The sequence below is a fragment of the Dipodomys merriami genome, unplaced genomic scaffold, assembly GCF_024711535.1.
Source record: "Dipodomys merriami isolate MVZ:Mamm:240054 unplaced genomic scaffold, mDipMer1.0.p SCAF_33, whole genome shotgun sequence".
In the NCBI taxonomy this organism is placed as follows: Eukaryota; Metazoa; Chordata; class Mammalia; order Rodentia; family Heteromyidae; genus Dipodomys; species Dipodomys merriami.
In genome coordinates this window covers 10773647-10789893 of record NW_027204826.1, presented here as the reverse complement: position 1 = coordinate 10789893, position 16247 = coordinate 10773647, and the positions used below count along the sequence as shown (strand labels likewise).

General features: G+C 45.6%; 1 long non-coding RNA gene across 1 annotated transcript; it reads right to left on the bottom strand.

Moving 5' to 3' along the window:
- Positions 1 to 255: 255 nt before the first annotated feature.
- LOC138841835 (uncharacterized) lies at positions 256 to 6161 on the bottom strand. Its single transcript, XR_011376513.1, has 3 exons — positions 5998 to 6161; positions 3139 to 3198; positions 256 to 531 (listed from the first exon to the last, which is right to left on the bottom strand). It is a non-coding gene; the product is annotated as an uncharacterized lncRNA (long non-coding RNA).
- Between the last annotated feature and the right edge of the window lie 10086 nt (positions 6162 to 16247).

The window sequence follows — 16247 nt, the reverse complement described above, 5'->3', positions numbered from 1 at the left end:
TTATAAAGGATGTAGCTCCCACCATCGGAGCCTGTGGATGCTCTGTGGATGAAGATCCTGCGATTGCGTACGTATAAGGATGCTCCACCAACCTGGAATGTGTAAGTCTGAGTTTCCATCCTGGAGCCCTGCATGAACCTGGGATCCCGGGCTGGAAGGTACCATTTCCTGTCAATTTTTTGAACTCTAGCCCAACCATCCAGGAACACTGAATACACACACAGGGACTTGTTAAACACGTAACTCTGAGCTAAAGTGTGTTTATCCATTTCCCCCAGCCAGGTATCAGATGTCCACTTCACAGTCCATGGGGGACCCGGTGAACAACCACCAGGGGGGTTTGCTTCCCGTTTAATTGGAGCGGGTTTGGAAGCAGATGGCCAATGTGCAGGGAGACATGGATGACAGCTTGGGGCCTCTGGCCACCGAGGCTGGAAATATGGAAAATGAAAGCAGGAGAGACTCAATCCAGGGCTGATCCAGTAGGCCTCAAGTCTTCTGTCCAAGGTGGCATCTCTCTTAGATAACTACCTTTGGCATAAAAGGAAGAAAGGTAAAATGAGAAGTGTCCTGGCATCCAACCAGATGCCAACAAGGCCTAGACAACTTCCTCTAAAGAAAGCCTAATGCAAGAGCACAGACCTTTCCTACTTGTTCCTGCCGGGGCTCAGCTTGGGGCTCTCTGGAAATCACAGATCCAACAGCTGCCTCAAAGTAACTGGCAGCACTTTTGCAGTTAGCTTGAGATAGTCATGTTTAGTGTTTGCCTAGGAGTCAGTATCTTGCAAAGAGAAGTAGGGCGGGGGGGGCGGAATCCTGAGAAGAAGCAGGCTAGGGAGAGAGACAATTCACTTAAAAATATTTTAATCTGGGTACTGGTAGTGCATGCCTGTAATCCTAGCTACTCGGGAGGCTGAGATCTGGGAGTTGTGGTTTGAATCTAGCCCAGGCAGACAAATCTGAGACACCTTTATCTCCAATTAACCATCAAAAAAGCCAGTTCTGGAGGTATGGGCCAAGTGGTAGAACACCTGTCTTGAGTAAAAGAAGCTGAGCCAGAATATAGGATCTTGAGCTCAAGTTCTGGTACTGGCACACATACACCACACACACACACACACACACACACACACACACACACACACACACACACACACACACACACACACACACACACACACACACACCATTTTTGACTGAGCAGACATTGCTAACATAAAGCAGTTTCACTATGATAATTCCATCCATGCATTCAGTAGACTTACAACACATTCACCCCTCCATTATATCTCTCCCTCCTCTTCCTCCTTTTTCAGATTTTGGTTTTGGCTATGGCTTTGGAGCCGGGAAAGGGGGTGAAAAAAGCTACCCCTGAATTTCATCAACCAAAATGAGGACCTACCCTTAGCTAATATAGCAAAAGGAGATATTTAGAAAAGAAAATGACACTTAATCAAACTTTAATCACAACAGCATGTTTCATAACATGGTCTCTGGAGGCTCTTTTGAAAAATGAAGAAACCAAGAGTGTACATTCAAAAGCAAGTTTTTCTTTAGAAAGGGATCATCTTTATGCTTTCTTTCAGTTGAATGACACTTTACTCAGTAACTTTTTAATTGGTTTTAAGTGTTAAAAATCCAGACACATTGTTCTATAGTTCTCTTTTGGCAGTACTTAGGTTTGAACTCAGGGCCTTGCACTTGCTAGGCTGGTACAACTTCCACTGAGTCATATCTCCAGTCCTGTTTTTCCTCTGGTCATTTTTAGGATAAGGTTACTCTACACCTCTACCCAGAGTGTACACCTGAGGTCCACTACTTGAAATTTCCTGTTCTTGCTGGGCTGGGAGGTGTCCACATTAGTCCATCCAGCATCCCTCTGTGCAGTTGTGAGGACTTTTTTGCCTGGGTTGGTCTGGCTCACGCGCACACACACACACACACACACACACACACACACACACACATGTGCTCAAGCCTAGGAACTTACTGAAGAGCCATTTTATTCAGATTAGACATTTATTCCCTTGATGTAAGTAAAATTTTGTGTCTACACGGATCTAGTCAGAATGTGATAGGCTTCTGATGTCTCTCACTTGGAGGAACACCATCATCCACTTCTCCCCAGTACCATGAAGAAGGTGGCCTTCCTGCTGCTCAGACTCTGCCATCAAAGGCTGTGGTGATGATGTGAGGGTTTGGTTACTGTGTCTGCCTTGCCTTTAATGGCTGAGTAGACATTTGGCTCCTGTTGCCCTGAAATCCAGTGTCCACCATTGGATTTAGTTGAGCCAACTTGGTCACTGTATTTTCCACGGACTACCCTGAATTTCCAGTTAACTAGCAAAAAGCTGAGCTGGAGTGTGGCTCAAGTGGCAGAATGTTAGCCTTGAGACAAAAAAGCCAAGTGAGAGTATATGGACTTGAGTTTGAGCTCCAATACTAGTGCATGTGCGCACACACACACATACGCACACACGCACACACACACACACACACACACACACACACACAGAAAATTTTCCTTAAGGATGCTTGATTGCACATCATTTATTGATGAATATAGTTCATAAGATTTACCCAAAAAATTGTTGTGGGCCTCTAACACCTAAAATTATGGTTGTCACATTTCTTGAGTATAATTAGGTATATTTTACAGCGTTTTGCATTGTTTATAAAGAGGCAGTAGGGAAGAAAGATTTTTCTGTCTGGATTAAATGATAGGGCAAGCTACACAGACATCTTTTGGGTTTGGAACTGGCATTTAGACCCAGATTGTCCATTTATCTGGGCCATCGGCCTTGGGTCTGGGCTGTTTACCCTGATGCTTCCTGGGCTGGAGCCCACAGCCTGCCTTTGATTGACACCAGGAGGCTTAAACTGGAGTGGGAAAGAGGGAGATCCTCCCCTCCTCTGTGGCTGCCTTGGAGTTTCATTGGACCATGTTGCCCAGGACAAGAGCTTTTATTCTTTCAGATGAGTTCACATAGATGGTGTTGTAATGGAGCTCAGTCAAACACTGTGTACTGTCAGAGGAGCACAGAGCCTGTCATTTTAGCTACTCAGAAAGTTGAGATCTGAGGATCCCAGTTTGAAGCCAACCTGGGGGATGGGGGGATAAGTCCATGAGACTCTTACCTCCAATTAACCAGGAAAAAGCTGGAAGTGGAGGTGTGGCTCAAGTGGTAGAGAACTAACCTGGAGTGAAAAAAAAAAGCAAGAGTAAGGCCCTGAGTTCAAGCCCCAGCACCAACACACACACACACACACACACACACACACACACACACACACACACACACACACACACACACGACACCAGGTAGCCTTAGGAAGATGGGCAGGTAGAGAATGAAACTTGGACAGGACACCAGCCCAGCATGGAACAGGCTTCTGCCCTGTGTCCTCTTTGCCTGCTTGAGTTGAGTGCCTATCTCAGATTGCCAGCTCCTCAAAGAGAAAGAGTTCTTGCAAGGATTACCCCTGCTGGGCACAGCCCTACCCAGGCCTGGGATTTGAGCATCCTGGGTTGAGTAGACAAGTGTTGTAACAGACAGTAGAAACACTGCCAGGCCACATCCAGCATCATCTCAAACTCACACACATCTGGCCCATCCATCTGCAGCATCCCTCCCACATCCAGTATTGTAGGAACCGGGCGTCACTTCCCACGTGATTATTTCCTTTCCAGGTATCTTTAGGAATTATCATTCTTTGAAACATTTTATACAAAAAAGGACCAAATGTACTGGAAAGTAGAGAGACTGGCTGGATAGATTCACATAAGCAAATCATCAGTTTCCACAAGTTTTTAGTCAGGGAAAATTCCATTTCATCTCTGACACCCCCCCCTTCCCAACACCCCCCTTCAACCCCACACATTGGATTATTTCAAAGCCAACCCAGACATCATACCGTTTCATCTGTAAATATTGAAGTAAATTAATTCAGAAAGTTAGAATTGTTTTCGGAAAGATATAAGCACAGCCTCATTACTATATGAAATTTTTAAACAAGAAGTTCTAAGAATCATCGAATATTTGGGATTCTTCACACACACACACACACACACACACACACACACACACACACACACACACACACACATTGACACACACAGAGCCTTGGATTGGGCAAAGCATGAGACAGAACAAGGCTCAGGATCCAGCCTAGAAATCTGACAGACTTGCTGGAACACATTGCCCCAACTTACAAGTCTCCTTGGTTTGTCCACTTGCCTTGCCTGTGATTAGCAGTTGCCCCTGGTTCTGTACCGATCATCTGCCTGGTCTTAAGCAAGACTTGAGTCAAGAATTAGAGTAACAATGTCCTCACCAATGGAACAAGATGTCAGATGCCTTAAATATTTTGCTATGAAGAGTGAGCATGCTGATGACAATATTTGTCAAATACCCATTTCATAATAGGAGCCTAAGATTGTCATCTTGACTCTGATTCTGAACTTGATGATATCCTTGATGACTTAGCACCTGATCTCAGGTGTGCCCTGCCTTCCTACACCAAGGTTATTTTCCTATCTCTACTTTTACTTTCAAACTGCTATGTGAGTACATTGGAAGTCTCTTGTAGACAGCATGTGGTGAGATTATGATCTTTAAGCCACTCTGGAAATCTCTAGCACATTTAGATCATTTATATTTAGTGTAATCTTGATGTGTGAGGCTTAAATGTCTACTCATTTGTTTTCTCTTTGTTTTTCTTACAGATTGCTTAAACACCTTACAGAAGGTGTTCAAACTATGGTTTGAATATGATGGGTACCCCACTGGCTCATACTGGTAAAACATACGGGGTAGGATCTACTTTAAGGACCCCTGGGAGAATGTCCTTGTGGGTTTTTATCTTGCCCTCAACCCTTCCTGTGTCTGCTGTTTCCTGTCCCCTGCAAGGCGAACAGGCTGTGTCTCATCTCCTATCACCATGATGCTCTGCCTCATCCTGGGCCAGACTTAGCAGCACCAGGAGATATGCACTGACATAAATGACTTCTTCCTCCAGCAAATCAAGTCAAAACACTCATTGTGGAGAACCACCCTCTCCCCCTCATCCCTCATCTGAGGGGCAGATTTTGTGGGCTAAACCTCTCTCAGGCAACATAGAATTCCCTATTCTAATTAATGTACAACTGCAGATTTTTCCATCAGCAAAAAGACAGATTCCAGAGTGGGGTTGGTAACATGGTTAATTTGGCTTGGTAATGTCATATAGTGTGTAATCAGATGGCCGCAGATAAACCTGGGCAGTCAGCTACTGAAAAAGATCCTGATTTTTGCCTGTGGTCTTTTAAAGATTGTCTCCCGGGGCCTTAGAGGCAAGATAGGAGACTTCTGATTGCTAGTGACCCAGGTCGTGGAGGGACCCCCCCCCCACATACTTCTATTCTGGCCGGGACCCTAGTGTGTGTGTGTATTATCCTGGCCAAGCTGGAGGCATACAGTGGAACACAGGCACACTGTGTGAGGACACAGAACCACAGGACACTAGGCTGAGCCAGGAACCAGCCATCAGTGGTATGAGAGAAGTGGGGGGTTAAGCAGCTGAGAGTGTTCTGTTCAGGGGGTACAGTGGGCACCTCTGTGCTGTCCCTGAGGACGAACTCTTGGCTAGAGACTTCTGGAAGAGCTGCAGAGTTGCTGCATGGTAAAATTGAGCAAGGCACTAAGGCATCGACATGGGGACAATCATATAAAAGCCAGAGGTGCTGTGATTGGCTCGTGGGGTGGAATGGGGGAAAGGACACCACCTATCACTGAGCTCTGACTGTGAGAATTCACCTAGAGCCATGTGGTCCTCCCTTCCTTGGGCAATGCAACCATCCACTGGCATCAAAGCCCCAGACTGATCTGACCCAGGTCTGTTCTCAGGGGCTGGTGTGAGACCCAGGGTGCCTTAGAACAGAATGTGCTTCAGGGGCAATGGATGCCATCTTGCAGTGGTCAGGGAGGCATGGTCAGGCAGAAAGCAGTGCTGGCTCACCTGGGGGCGCCATCGTGAGGGACTGGACAGTAAGGGGATGGGGAAGAGGAGGAGGACGCTGTCACTTTAGGCTGTCTCCACTAGAGCACCAGCTTTGTAGGGCACAGAGGCAAATGTCTTCTGCTCACTTTATCTGATTTCTTCCCAGCCAATAGAGAGCACAGTGGCAGTACAAAGTTCCTAGACAAGAATACTTCTAGGATACTCTAGAACTTCTAGAACCTTCTAGAATACTTCTAAAAAAAGACCGCCAGCCAGCACTGGCATTCTGAAAGCTTCTTGGTGATCCTGTATTTTGAGATGTCACTGCATGGATGACAGATCAGAGACCTAAGATAGCTTTCCTGGAACATATGGAATAATGTTTTTGGAAATCCATTAGCGTAGTGTTAGCTTGATTCAGAAGATCATCGTTTGAGTGAATCTCTTTGTTCCAGAAATCCGTAACAAGCAATTAGTTCCTGATGGCGCCCTCTGCTCGCTCTCACTTCCTTCCCCCAACCTGTCCTTATGTCTCTATCGCCTTTCCCTCCAGAAAGTCACTCAGAAACTACTCTAGAATTTCTCAGTGTAAGGTCCCCAGACTACCATCAAGTCTCAGGGCTTCATTGTAAAGGTTGATAAAATACGGCTAAAAATTAGAACCAGAGGACCAGTAAGCCATGTTTTATTGGCAATGTGGGATTTGAACTCGGGATCTTGAGTCCGCTGTGCTGACACCCTACCACGGAGCTCTGCCCCCTGGCCCTCTACAAGCCTTTTAGGAACCAGCGCCGAAGCCACCGGAAAAGTCAGACTTCAGCATTGTGTGTAATGACAGTCTCGCATCAGCGGCCAGTTATAACGAGGGGCAGGAAAGAGCATGAACTTGAACGAGGCTCCGTTGACAGCTGTCTCATGATGGAATTTGCAAGGTGAAAACTATCAAAGCCAGAGGCTTGAAAAACACCCATGTTCCACATGAAAGACTTTTAGGTAGCAAAAGAATGTTCAATACTGTCATAAAGAAGGCAAGAAAAACACACCATAGTGGATGTTCATTGTTTGATGAACAATCCATCAGAAATACAAGAAAGAGGGAGCAGAGGTTTCCAACGAATTATGACAAGGTGCATTATATCCACCAAATGTTGAAATTGAGATGAGTGACATCCCATTCACTGCGTGCCTGGATCCTCTCACAAGAAAAGCTCTATCACTCTCCTGTCATGGAGAGTGTTCTTAGATGTGTTCTTTAAAAAATAAAAAGGAAGCTGGGCGCCGGTGGCTCATGCCTGTCATCCAAGCTACTCAGGAGGCTGAGATCTGAGGATGGTGGTTCAAAGCCAGCCCGAGCAAGAAAGTCCATGAGATTCTTATCTCCAATAAACCACTAGAAAACTGGAAGTGGCGCTGTGGTTCAAGCAGTAGAGCGCTCACCTTGAGCTGAAGAGCACAGGGACAGTGCCCAAGCCCAGAGTTCAAGCTCCATAACCAAAAAAATAAATAAAAATACAATAAAAATAAAAAGGAGACAGTAACTGGGTGCCGGTGGCTCATGCTTCTTATCATAGTTACTCAGGAGGCTAAGGTCTGAGGATTGCGGTTCAAAGCCAGCCTGGGCAGAAAAGTGCACATGGAGTCTTATCTCCAATGAACCACTAAAAAAACCAGGAGTAGCCCTGTGGCTCAAATGGTAGCATACTAGCCTTGAGCACAAAGAGGCTCAGGAACAGCACACAGGCCCTGAGTTCAAGCCCCATAACCAACAAAAAGAAAAAAAAAGGAGACAGTAAGCCAAGAAAGATAAAGTTATTGATGCCAAGACAAGGGTCTCAGTGAAGGAGGAAAGAAAGGAAATTTGCAGGATGAGAGGAAGGGTAGGAGGGAAGGGATAGTGGGGGGGGGGGAAAAAGAGGGGTAACTGTTTGAGAAGAAACGTACTCATTACCTTAATCATGTAACTCTACCCCTCTGTACAGCATCTTTACAAGAAAATACATTTTTAAAAAGAGACTGTCATATGCAATGACTCATACCCGCAATCCTAGCTACGCAAGAGGCTGAGATCTGAGGATCACTGTTCAAAGCCAGCTCAGGCAAACAAATGTGAAAGACTCTTATCTTCAATTAACTAGCAAAAAGCTGGAAATAGACGTGTGGCTCATGTATTAGAGTGCCAGCCTTGAGTGAAAAGTCTAAGGGACAGAACCCAGGCCCTGAGTTCAATCCCTAGTACTCAGGAAGAAGGAAAGAGGGGGGGAGGAAGGAGGAAGGAAGGAAGGAAGGAAGGAAGGAAGGAAGAAAGAAAGAAAGAAAGAAAGAAAGAAAGAAAGAAAGAAAGAAAGAAAGAAAGAAAGAAAGAAAGAAAGAAAGAAAAAGAAAACCATAGAATACAGCCAAAGAAAGTCTCCATTATCCACAAAAGTAAATTCTGGAAGATGGCAATGCTAACTTAAAGCTGCTAGCCATCACCAGCTCCAGGCGACCCCTGTCCAGATCCTGCCTGTGGAACAGCTCTAGCTTTCTCTAAGCACAAGGCTGGCCCCCTCTGTCCATCCCTGGACAGTTCGTGACCAGATGAGCACTCTCACGATAAATTGGCGCCGGTTGACATTGAATCAGTTCTTAGTTCCTCTGGAGCATGGCTGACCCAGCATGGACACAAGCACACACACACACACACACACACACACGCTGTGTGCCCAGCTCACTCCTTCTGGTCTTTGCCTGTGTAGACTCTTTGTGGGAACAGATTCTTGTGAACAATTTATTCCAGTGCCTTTAGGACAACAAACTTCATCCAACAAAAAGCTCATTTATTTTCCTGCATGGTTAATTCCCTGATTTAATGGTCCTTTGATATCACACTCAGCACCCTAAATTGGAGAGCAATCCAGCAATTACACTGCAGGATTCCAGGCTATACTTCTACCCAGAGCTTCAGCCCTGGGTGGCCCACAGCTGCCCTCCAGGGGCCTGAGGAGGGACCCCAGTGGGGGTCTCAGCTCCTCCTGGAGACTGCACACTCAGCCCCTCCCCCAGAGCAGCACCTACACACCCTTCACTGCGGCCCACACCCCGGAAGTTCTGTATCTTGAACAGGAAACTGCATATATGACTCCCAAAGAAACTTCCTTCCTTCATTTCTTCCTTCCTTCCTTCCTTCCTTCCTTCCTTCCTTCCTTCCTTCCTTCCTTCCTTCCTTCCTTCCTGGAAGAGAATATAATTAGATAAGATTAATAAAATGCCTAAAAATAGGAAAGAAAGTACCCTTTTCATTATCTGCAGATGTTACAATAGCATTCCTTGAACACACACACACATCCCACCCCTGTATGCATGTGTGCACATGCACATGAGAATTAACTGAACAACGATTACAAAGAATGAGAGGATCTCAGGGACACAAGTATTCAAAGTCAGTTCCTCCTGCGCATGCCAAAATTGATCAGAACATCCAAAGCAGGGTCAGGTGGGAGGCTGAGTCCGGAGGATCACAGTTAGAGGGCAGTTTGAGCAGAAACGTTCAAAAGACCCTTTCTTGAGCCATAGGTGCAATCGCATATGCCTGTCACCACAAGCTCCATGTAAGGCAAAGATGGGCGGTGGGGGCGGGGGGGGGGGGCAGATCCTGTTTCCAAGCCAGTGAGGCAGAAAAGTCCCAGAGACTCTGTCTCCACTGAAGGAAGCTGGAGGCCATAACTCTTGCCTGCAATCCCAGCAAAGAACTGGTATCTAAAGAAAGGAGACTGTGACTCAGATGCCTACTGGGTAGGAAGGAAGACCCTATCTCAGAAGTAGTCAGTGGAAAAAAAAAACAGAGCTGGGGGCATGGCTGGGGTGGGGAGTGTCGATCTAGCAAGTTCAACCCCAGTACCCCCTAAAGATTAAAATAAAAGCAAAAGCTGACATGTTTATGCACATGGCCAACAATGTTAGCGAAACTTTGGACACATTCTGAAATAGCCTTGACTATTTCAGACAATTTATACACATTAATATGAGATAGATTAGAGAGAGATACACAGCTAGATACATTCAAGTACCAAGCCAAGAAAAACACACAAAAGGCTAGCTCGTATTCTTATCCACAGCTACTAGAGAATCCAGGAGACTGAGAGAGTCTGCGGCCATTGTTTTGGTAGAGAAAGTAGAGGAAGGATCAGGCTGTATAAACTACAATATTCATACCCATATACCTTAGGTAACAGAAGGGGATTCAGCTTGGAATTCAGGATTGAAGGAAGACTGGCTTTCTATTAGAGTGTGTGCTCCCCGCCCCACCCCCTCCCCCAGGTACGTAAATGACCTTTTTAATTAAAAATAGAAGTTGAGTAGTAAGCCAGTAATAAGTGGAGCGGTTTTCTGCTCCCGCTAGGAGGAATTCCACGTGCCCATCGCCCTTTCTCTCGGCCTACTGATGCTTTCAATAATCAGAGAGCCGAAGGCCAGACCAGTTCCCAGTCCCGTTGACAAGCTGCAGCTCAAAAGTCCCTTTATGAGATTCCATCCCTCAGGAAGGCTTGCAAATTGCTGTGATCTTAATAGACAAAGGCATCGCTCATTCTTTGAATCTCTGAGTATCCTACACAATAACGTAAGAATTGGCGAAAATGACCCCTAGATAAAGCGTCTTTTAGAACATCAAAGTCTCTGATTTCCAGGCTGTAGGCTGCAGGTATTTGACAAGGCTGACAGCCCAGATGGACAGCCCAGATAAAGGGAAAAGTGAAATTCTCCCGGGAGCCTGAGCGGCTGCACCCACATTGGACTTAGTGGCTAGGATTTCTGCAGAGATTAATGTCGTCCTCAGAGGTGTGAGCTTACGGGGCTCTTACTTTCCAAACCAGGTAATCAGCAGCAGATAACAATCAGAGATGGAAGCTTTTTAAGTACTTCCCCAGCTGTGAAGTCTTGCTTTCCCCTGTCTGCTTTGTTTAACTCTGGCTGGGAGAGTTTGGGGCTATAGGGGACATACTTTAGGCTTTTACTTTCACCCATTGTTGCTAACTTCACCACCTGAATCTCTTTCTCTTCCCACCATCATCCTGGGCTGTCAGGGACAACCACAGCTTTGCTTCTAACATTAAAGGCTCTTGTGTGTCCAAAGGGAACACAGGCAGAAATATGAACAAGATGGAAAGTTTGCACACAGTTCCCAGAACACATCAAGCTAAGCACCTGACATCAGCCATATGCACTGGAAGCTTCACTCTCTGAGCAAAAGCGAGACTGTCTCCCAACCAAACAGGAGGATCATGGTTCCAGGACATCAGGGGCAAAAGCATGCAGACCTACCTCAAAACTGAACTAAACTCAAAAGACAGAGGCAGGCCTTCAGTGCTACAGTACCTGCCTAGCAAGCATGAGGTCCTGAGTTCAAACCCCAGTACCACCACAAAAGAAGAGGGACAGGGCAGGGGAGAGAGAGAAGAAAGTTTCAAACCATTGCCTCCAAATTGACCAGGTTTCAGAAACTGGCTTTTTATAATTTCTAGTGACATCTTCCAATATACCTCAGCTCTGTGCACATTTGGAATTCTAAGCCTGTTTTAAAATTAAGGGGAGAGCCGACCCCCAAGGCAGAGAGCAGAGGGGAGAAAAAGGCAGACAGTGGATGGTGATGTCCCATGATAGTCCCTCATCATGATGCTCTATAGCCAACCCCAAGTCTTCTATCTCCAGCTGCATCATTAACCAACAAGGAGGAAATGCACATCTTCAGGGAAAGCTGTTGCTAGAAGTCCACACCCATCAGGTGTGGTGGTTCAATCCTGTCATCCTAGCTACTCAGGAGGCAGAGATCAGGGCAGGGCTGGGCCTGGGTGAAAAAGAAGTTTGCAGGGCTCCATCTCAACCAGTGGCTAGCACAGTGGGCGCACCTGTCATCGCTAGCAACCCTGGGAAGCATAAGTAGGAGAATCACAGTCCTGACCACCAAGGTATAAAGCGAGAGCCTACCTGGAAAATAACCAACATAAAAAGGGGCTGGAGGTATGGATCAGGTGGTAGAGAACCTGCCTGTGAAGTATGAGTTCAATCCCCAGTAACACCAAGAAAGGGCACATAAGATTCCCAAACCCACCTTCGCCTTTCATAAGCAAAGTCATCTTCCTATCTCCAAGATCAGGAAACTGAGGCTCAGGTCCATGGCCAGGCAGCTGAGGGAGGGTAAACACACTGAGTGCAGCTGTGGCTTCTGCGCAGCTCCCCCTGGAGTCACGCGGACGGGCTCTGAAGCACAAGTTGGGAGAGTGGATGACTTGTTTGTAGTTCACGCCGTGACTCCGCCTGCTTGTGTTTGGACGCTGTCTGCACTAGTTACAAAAGCTAAAGAATTATTCACCAGGCACCTGGCACTCGTGGCTCATGCCCGTCATCCTAGCTACTCAGGAGATCTGAGGATCATGGTTCAAAGCCAGCCTGATGAGAAGAAAAGTTTGTGAGATTCTTATTCCCAACTACCCAGCAAAAGGTGTGGCTCAAATGGTAGAGCACCAGCCTTAAGCAAAAGAGCTAGAAGAGAGTTGTCTAGGCCCTGAGTTCAAGCCCAGTACTGAGAGAAAGAAAAAAAAAGCCCTTCTAATGTATGTCTTAAACAAAGCAGAACCAAACCTGAAACACATCTAGTCATTTTTTAAAAAAATAAAAAAACAAAGAAGGGTAAAAATAGTAACTGTCTTGCTTGCATATTGTATTGTTTTCTTTAAAAAGTATCATGAATATTTTCCTCTACATTTAGCACTTATATAGAGGTGTGTGTGTGTGTGCGTGTGTGTGTGTGTGTGTGTGTGTGTGTGTGTGTGTGTGTGTGTGTGTGTGTACCTATACTAGGGCTTGAACTCAGGGCCAGAGCACTGTCCCTGAGCTTTTTTGCTGAAGGATGGCACTTTACCATTTAAGCCATAGCTCCACTTCTAACTTTTTGCTGTTTACTTGGAGATGAGAATCTCTTGGACTTTCCTGCCCTAGCTGTCTTCGAACCACTATCCTCAGATCTCAGCCTCCTGAGTAGTTAGGATGACAGGCGTGAGCCATGGGTGCCTGGCTTCCTCTTTTTCATTAGGCCCTTGGCACTCACCAGCACAGGACCTTGTCCGTGGAAGAGTGACTTTCAAGTCGTGTCTTGAATGCCACCTGGTTTCCAGCCTCTGTCTGTCATTACACTCATGCAGCTCAGAGAAATTAGCAACCTGACTCTTCCCCTGCTGTCATGTGAAATGAAAAGCTTTCTTCTACGCCATCTGAGAAAAAGTACAGTAAGGCGAGTGGCGGGCAGAGACGGACTGGGAATGAAACCTAATTAACTGCATTCAGTGGCGATCTCTATTGACAGTGCTTATATTCCATGACTTGGCAGGTCTGTAGGTAGACTGATGCTCTGATCTGGGTTCTGAGCGCATTTAATGTAGATGATGCCACACTACAGCATTTGTTTTTGTTGGCTGTATTGGAGGCATTTCTGACATAAGGTTATTCTTTATTTTCAATAGACAATGGGTTTACCAGCATACGAGCCCATCGTAAATCCAGGTCTTGAATATCAACGCCAAGCTGCCAACTACATGGTCAAGCTGGGGTCTCCCACTTTCCCAAACCTCCCACCCCATCTCCCTGTTTTCCGTTCCCCCAGTGACTCCATGAGTCAAATTACGGGCACCTCAGCTGAGTTTCCTGTGGGATGACAGATCTTACTGTAACCAAATATTACCATCTTGGCAGAACCTCACGCAGCTGCAGCGAGCGAGGATGCTACATTCTCACACCAACAGAGAAAAGCGCCTTTGTTCTGCGATCAGACACCTGCGCCATGGTACCCCGGGCGGCCATGGTGGGGGGGGAGTGATGCAGACCTGTCCTCAGAGGATCACTCCCTCCGTCCCATGCTTTGTCTTGGCTCTGTTCCATCCGATCTGGTCTCTGTATCCAGCTGTGGGCATATGGCAGGGGGCACATGGGGAACAGAAGAGACAGGATTAAAGATGTCAAGAGGTAGCAGGCTTGAGATTTGCCCCCTTCTCTCAGAAATGATTGTGAGTGTGTGTGTGTGTGTGTGTGTGTGTGTGTGTGTGTGTGTGTGTGTGTGTGTGTGTGTGTGTGTAAGAGGCAGACACTTAGCCGAGACCAGGCAGCTATTCTTGTGATGGCTTCTCTGAGAAACTAGCAAAATCCTCTTTCTATCTATGCTTTGAAATATTTAGAAAGTATTCTAAAAGAAAAGCTAGCACTCTGTGCCAGTGGCTCACACCTGTCATCCTAGCTACTTAGGAGGCTAAGATCTGAGGATCCTGGTTCAAAGCCAGCCAGGGCAGGAAAGGCCGTGAGACTCTTATCTCCAATAAACCACCAGAAAACTGGAAATGGAGCTGTGGCTCAAGTGGTAGAACACTGGCCTTGAGCTGAAGAGCTGAGGGACAGTGCCCAGGCCCAGAGTTCAAGCCCCACAACTGACAAAAAAAAATGCTAGCTTCATTTCTTCCATATTTTTGCCATGCAAAATGAGGCAGTCACAAAAAAGAAATGCTCCCAGGCACTGGTGGCTCAAGCCTGTCATCCTAGCTACTTAGGCAGCTGAGATCCAAGGATGGAGGTTTCAAGCCAGCCGAGGCAGAAAAGTCCATGAGACTCTTCTCTCCAATGAGCCAGCACAAAGCTGGATGTGGAGCTGTTAGACTCTATCCCAGGGCTGCTTGGAGATGAGTCACAGATGAATGTGGCAGAGCTCAAGACGAGCAGGAATACTCTTCTTCCAGAAGACTGAGAAATGCATTTCTGTTGAGCTCTAGCTATTTTGAATAATTTCAAATAAACTTTAATAAAGCTGTTAACACTCGCTCCTGCACAGGTATGCTTTGAGAGGAACAGAAAATCTTCCTTTGAAGCTCTATCTTTTACACAAATGTGGCCCAGAGCCCAGGCCTGGTTAAATCTTTAAATGTATTCCCCTTAATGTGTTTTCAGGATTTGGGGTTCCAAGAAGATGGGCCAATGAAAGGAGAGATAAACAGTGGGTGCAGACAGTCATAATAGTCAATGTACATGCGTGGAAATGGAAGCAGGTAATTTGAAAGGACGGGTGAGGTTGGGGGGAATGGTGGGAAGGGAGACATTAATCATGATGCATTGTACTCACAAACTGATACGTCGAATTGAGACTTCAGTACAACTATTTAAAGATGTAAAATAAAGCAATATGTAAAATATAATTTAAAAGAGGTAAAATAAAATTAAGACATGAAATAAAAGTTATATAAAACACAACCCACACACCCTTAACTTCCAAACTAGGGATGGGGGCAGTGAGTCTCTTCGCAAACATTTCCCTTAAAATGATAGCCGTCTCATTAATTATTTCCTGTGCAGTGTTGGATTTCACAGACTCTGGTGTATTTTTGCTCATTTATGCTGATCTCTCTAGTAAGACGCAATTGGGGCAGCTTCATTCCACTTTAAAGCAAGTTCAATTTCCTTGATTAAAAGTATGTCGACATTCAACACAGTCTCACGGGCTCAGAAGGGACATTAATGAGGAGTTTCCCTTTGAAATAAAATATACAGATTTTGTTTCCCGATGTTTGCACATCGATCTTCCTTGCTCTCTTGGTTTTTTTTTTTTTTCCTGTCGGATTGGATTTCACAGAGCGGCAGCAGGGCCAGGCAGGGTTTCTCAAGGCAGCCGTTCTCCAGGCTTGCAGTCTGAGTGAGTATATATCCTACAGGAACAATGAGACAGCATTGAAGATCCACCATTCTTCATTCCTGAAAAAGAAATGGTCGGGATGAAGAGTAAATGACTAGTTGTAAAAGGCCTTAGTCAAAGAAATTATGTTTTATTGGAATTTCCCATCCTTAATAAGTACATTAATTTGGGGGGAAATGACACCCCAGTTATCATTTTCTGAGGAGGGTTCTCCCCGACCTCTTCTGCCTCTCACCACCTCTCACAGCAGAAACAGCAGGAAATAACCTCTAACTTCCTGATGATCTTTCCAAAGCCCTATCAATATTAGTAAAACAACAACAAAAATCTCATTAGCATTCATTAAAAACAAAAAACCTGGAATCCTATTGGCCAGAATTTATTACACAGTCAGAAAAAAATTGAGTGTTTCCTATTTGTTTGTATATTTATATCTTTCAGGGGGAAATATCCTGTGTGCCTTATTTTTTCCCCTGCTGTGCAGAAAATCCTTAAGCAAATACATAATTAGACCCTTTAAAATGTAACCATATTTATTTATAGCTTGCATCCACACATTTATTTTTAT